General features: G+C 47.1%; 1 pseudogene; it reads left to right on the top strand.

Moving 5' to 3' along the window:
* Nucleotides 1–1,004: 1,004 nt before the first annotated feature.
* LOC102389493 lies at nt 1,005–2,107 on the top strand (annotated as a pseudogene).
* The last annotated feature ends 3,893 nt before the right edge of the window (nt 2,108–6,000 follow it).

Genomic DNA, 6,000 nt, shown 5'->3' with positions numbered 1-6,000 from the left:
TGAACTGGGAGTGGACAGGATGGGGGACCCTTCTGGGTCTCAAGTTCATATAAGTGAGGAAGGAAATTAACCTGAAAATTCACGGGTGGTCCTTCACAGTGTGGAATAAGAGCAAGAAACCATGAGAAGTAGCTGGATATTAGCCAGTGAGAGTGAACAGGCCCCAAAACAGGATGGTGTTGGCTGAAGAATTGATCAGAGCACTGGGGGATCACACAGGGGCCCTTGGAGGCAGAACAGAGGGGAAGAGCTGGAAGGGGAGTGGGCTGAGTGTGGGCCACAACTCAGTTCCAGGAAACAGAAGCGTCAGGATGAAACACACAGCAGAAGATCTAATGAAATAAGGAAAACACACTTGCTTCAACTACAGAAGGGTGAACGTCCTGCCCTCACAGTGTGCGTAGAAGAGCCAGTGGCATGTAGAATGACGCGGTCGTGAGGGTGCTTGGGCCTGGATATTTTGGGGTGATGTGTGGACATTCCAGAGGGAGAGAGCAGATTCTCCAAGCAAACAAGAGCCAGGTTCACAGCATGATCTGGCTTAGGGGGTGCAGTGGACTGATCTGACTTCTGTGACCATGAAATGATCATCACGGTAAGTTTAGTGAACACCATCATTTCATGCGTGTGTGCATGCTCAGTCGCTTCAGTCATGTCTGACTCTCTGCAACACTGTGGACTTAGCCCACCAGGCTCTTCTGTCCATGGGATTCTCCAGGCAAGAATACTGGAGTGGGTTCCCATGCCTTCCTCCAGGGGATCTTCCCCACCGAGGAATCGAACCCACATCTCTTATGTCTCATACAGACACCAGTTAAAGAAGTAGAAAAAAGGCTCGGCCGCAGGCTGTCTCCAGCGATGCGGGATGTAGCGCTGGGTGCACGGCCCCCAGGAAAGCCCTCTGCCGGCCTGTCTCCCACCACAGGGAGCTCTCTGCCCCTTGGGGCTGAGAGACCCCACCCTTTCCCCAATCTGAAGCCGGAGGGCCCTGAGGTACCAGCCAGATGTTGTCTCACAAGGGACCCTTGGTGGCCCAGGGCAACGGGGCTCCTGGCGGCAACAGGGCAGCTGACACAGTGGAGCTGGCGGAGCTGGGAGCCGGGTAGAGAAGACGGGCAAGCGGGCAATCAACAACCCAACCAAAGCTGAAGAGGAGCAGGCATACCCAGGGCCTCAGGAGGCAGGGGAGGAGGTGGGGGCCCCTGCAGGCCCACCATGCCATGGAGGAGGAGGAGCTTGTGCACGAGGTCTGGTGCTGGAGGGCCATCCAATACGACGTGCTTGGGACTGGCTGAAGGACAGCAACTGCCTGCTGCATGGCCACCGGCTGCCATGCCCTCCTTCCGGGCCTGCTTCAGGAGCATCATCTTCTGCATCTGCACGGAGACTGGCAACGTCTGGACCCTCCTGCTTGGTTTTGTGCTTTCTTTTCTGGGAATCCTGACCACGCTCAGACCACACATGTACTTCACGGCTCCCCCTTCAGGAGAAGGTGGTGTTTGGGATGTCCCTCCTGGGAGCGGTGCTCTGCCTCAGCTTCTCCTGGCTCTTTTGCACCGTCTGCTGTCATTCAGAGAGAGTCTCTCAGACTTTCTCAGAACTGGATTATGCAAGGATTGTCCTACTGATTATGGGGAGCTTTGGCCCCTGGCTCTACTACTCCTTCTACTGCTCCCCACAGCCACGGCTCATCTACATCCATCGTCTGTGTTCTGGGCACCCCTGCCATCATCATGGCACGGTGGGACCGGTTCACCACTCCTAAGCACCGGCAGACAAGAACAGGAGTGTTCCTGGGGCTTAGCTTGAGTGGCATCATGCCTACCACGCAGTTCACAATCACAGAGGACTTCATCAAGGCCACCATGGTGGGCCAGATGGCTGGTTCTTCCTCATGGCTCTGATGCACATCACCAGAGCTGGCCTCTATGCCGCACGCGTTCCCGAGCACTTCTTCCCTGGAAAATTTGACATATGCTTCCAGTCTCATCAGTTCTTCCATGTCCTGGTAGTGGAAGCTGCCTTCACCCACTTCTACGGTGTCTCCAACACCATAGAGTTCCGATACGGCCTGGAATGGGGCTGTACTGATGACTGTCTCCTCTGAGTCGCCCCCCGAGGGTGCAGGAGAACTTTCCAAGCGCTTTTAAAATAACTTCTTTGCTGAAGTGAGAGGACACTTCTTCTGTGTCTAGAAGAAACCTCTTAGAGAATTAAGTACCGATCATGCTTCAGCCCACTTCACACTCACTGGGCAATAAACTCTCCATTTCCTCCCTGAGAAAGGTGGGGCAGGGCAGGCGTGGCCACCCTGCCCCCAGCTGCCCCCTTGGCCAGGCACCTGCTGTCCCCTCCCAGAGACGGGGCTGCGAAGCTCACCATGAGCTCTGACCCCTCCTCCCACCATTCTGGGGAAAAGCGATGGACTGGGACTCTTCAGGAATTCTGTTTCTGGAAGAAACTGTCCCTCCCTCACCCCATCCTGACTTTGTAACCTGGCTTATAACAGGCCATCCATTTTTGTGGCATACTTTTCAAAAACAGTTATAACCTGGGCCCATCTTTCTAGGGCCTGGGCCTGCTCACAAACCAGGAAGAACAAAGCCACCAACTTTTACGCCGCCTGGCTAACCATGGAAGTGTGTCCAGGCTTCAGATAACTTGAGTTTTGATTTTTTTTTCTTGGCAGGGTAATGTAAAATTAAAGTGGGGAAAGATACTTAATATTTAATACCAAAAAGAAACCTGCTATCATTGCTATGCAACTTGATGCAAAGACTACGATGATAATAAAAGAGTACAGGAGGCAAAAAAGAAAAAAAGAAATAGAAAACAAATTTCCTTGTGATAAGAACTCTTAGGATTTATTCTTACAAACTTTCATTATATAATGTACAGGAGGGTTAACATGTTTCTCATGATGTACATCACATCTCTGGTACTTATTTGTCTTATAACTGGAAGTTTGTACCTTTTGACTGCCTCCATCCAATCCCCCTTCCCCGCCCACCTTGGGTAACTACCAACCTGATCACTTATCCTTGAGCCTGTTTGTTTTTGAAATGTAATTGACCTACAGCACTATGTTAGTTCCTGTTAACACAAAGTAGTGATCGATGTTTCTGTACATTTCAAACGGATCACCATGATGTCTAGTTACAATCTGTCACCACACAAAGACACTACATAGTTACTGACTATATTCCCAACACCCTACATTTCATCGTTGTTATTTAGTCACTAAGTCACGTCCAACTCTGCAACCTCATGGACTGTAGCCCACCAGGCTCCTCTGTCTGTGGGATTTTCCAGGCAAGAATACTGGAGTGGGTTGCCATTTCCTTCTCCAGGGGATCTTTCTGATCCAGGGATCAAACCTGGGTCTCCTGCACTGGCAGGCAGTTTGCTTACTGCTGAACCACCTTGGGAAACCCCTACATTTCATACTGCAACTCATTTATTCTGCAACTAGAAATTTGTGCCTCTTAAGGGCTCCAAAATCACTGCAGATGGTGACTGCAGCCATGAAATTAAAAGACACTTACTCCTTGGAAGGAAAGTTATGACCAACCTAGATAGCATATTCAAAAGCAGAGACATTACTTTGCCAACAAAGGTTTGTCTAGTCAAGGCTATGGTTTTTCCTGTGGTCATGAATGGATGTGAGAGTTGGACTGTGAAGAAGGCTGAGCACGAAGAATTGATGCTTTTGAACTGTGGTGTTGGAGAAGACTCTTGAGAGTCCCTTGGACTGCAAGGAGATCCAACCAGTCCATTCTGAAGGAGATCAGCCCTGGGATTTCTTTGGAGGGATTGATGCTGAAGCTGAAACTCCAGTACTTTGGCCACTTCATGCGAAGAGTTGACTCATTGGAAAAGACTTTGATGCTGGGAGGGATTGGGGGCAGGAGGAGAAGGGGACGACAGAGGATGAGATGGCTGGCTGGCATCACTGACTGATGGACGTGGGTCTGGGTGAACTCCAGGAGTTGGTGATGGACAGGGAGGCCTGGCGTGCTGCGATTCATGGGGTCACAAAGAGTTGGACACGACTAAGTGACTGAACTGAACTGAACTGAATCTCCCTCAACTTGTTCTCTCCTCTGCCCACCTCCCCTGCTCTGGCAACCACTTGCTTGTTCTTTGTGTCTATAACTCTGCTTCAGTTTTGTTATGTTTGATCATTTGTTTTTTAGATTCCACGTATAAGCAAAATTATACAACATTTGTTTTTCTCTGTCTGCCTTCTTTTACTTAGCAAAATATCCCCAGGGTCCTTCCATACTGTGGCAAATGGCAAGTTTTTGTTCTTTTTTATGGCTGAGTAATATTCCATCACACACACAAACACATACACACCACACATTCTTTATCCATTCATCTATTGATGACCACTTGAGTTGCTTCCATAGCTTGACTATTGTAAATAATGCTGCAATAAACACAAGGGTGCATGTGCCTTTTCGAATTAGTATTCTTTTTCTTTGGATAAATACCGAGGAGTAGAATTCCTGGATCATGTTCTAATTTTTAAAGGACACTCCATGCACTTCTCTGTAGCATTTGCGCATACTGACACCCCATCAACATGTAGGAGGGTCCCTTTTCTTCACATTCTCACCCACACTGATATTTGTTGTCTTTTTTATGATAGGCATTCTGACAGGTGTGAGGTGGTATCTGGTTGTGGTTTTGATTTGCATGTCTCTGATGATCAGAGATGAGCATCTTTTCCTGTGTCTCTTGTGCATTTGCATGTCTTCATTGGAAAAATGTCTATGCAGATCCTCTGCCTGCTTCTCAATTGCGTTGCTTGCTTTTTTGCTATTCGGTTGTATAAAGTCTTTGTATATTTTGGAATATTAACCCCTTATTGGATATATTGTTTGCAAATATCTTCTCCCAGTCAGTAGGCGGCCTTTTCATTTTGTTGATAGTTTCTGTCATTGTGCAAAAATTTTTTAGTTTGATGTGAACTCATTTGTTTCTTTTTGCTTTTGTTACCCTTGCCTGAGGAGACATATTTAAAAAAAATTACTACTAAGGACCTATGTCAAGGAGCATTCTGACTGTTTTCTTGTAGAAGTTTTCTGTTTTAAGGTCTTACACTTAAGTCTTTAATCCATGGAATTTACAGTCCATGGGATTCTCCAGGCCAGAATACTGGAGTGGGTAGCCTTTCCCTTCTCCAGGGAATCTTTCCAACCCAGGGATCAAACCCAGGTCTCCAGCATTGCAGGTGGATTCTTTATCAGCTGAGTCACAAGGGAAGCCCAAGCATACTGGAGTGGGAAGTCTATCCCTTCTCCTGCAGATCTTCCCGACCCAGGAATCAAACTGGGGTCTCCTGCATTGCAGGAGGATTCTTTACCAACTGAGCTATCAGAGAAGCCCCTTAATCCATTTTGAGTTTATTTTTTTTATATAGTGTAAGAAAAGGTGCTTCAGTTTGATTCTTTTGCATGTAACGATCCAGTTTTCCCAACACCATTTATAGAAGAGGCTATCTTTTCTTCACTGCATACTCTTGCCTCCTATGTCAAAGCTTAATTGCCCAGAAAACCATGGGTTTGCTTCTGGGCTCTCTATTCTGCTGCACTGCTCTATGTGTTTCTTTTTGTGCTGGTATCAAACTTTTTTGATTACTGTAGCTTTGTAGTATAGTTTGAAATCAGGGCACATGGTTCCTCCAGCTTTGTTCTTTCTCAAGATTGTTTTGGCTGTTTGGGGTCTTTCATGTTTCCATACAAATTTTAGGATAATTTTAGTTCTGTGAAAATTGCCATTGGCATTTTGCCAGGTATTGCACTGAATCTGTAGATTGCTTGGTAGACTGGGCATCTTAACAATATTAATTCTTCCAGTCCATGAACACAGTGTGCCTCTCCATCTGTTTGTGCCGTCTTCCAAGTTTCTTTCATTAGTGTCTTTTGGTTTCCTGAATATAAGTGTTTTATCTCCTTAGATTTATTCCTATGCTTTTTATCCCTTTTGATGTAA

This window comes from Bubalus bubalis, chromosome 1 (assembly GCF_019923935.1).
Source record: "Bubalus bubalis isolate 160015118507 breed Murrah chromosome 1, NDDB_SH_1, whole genome shotgun sequence".
NCBI classification, from domain to species: Eukaryota; Metazoa; Chordata; class Mammalia; order Artiodactyla; family Bovidae; genus Bubalus; species Bubalus bubalis.
This window is presented reverse-complemented; position numbering and strand designations above follow the sequence as displayed.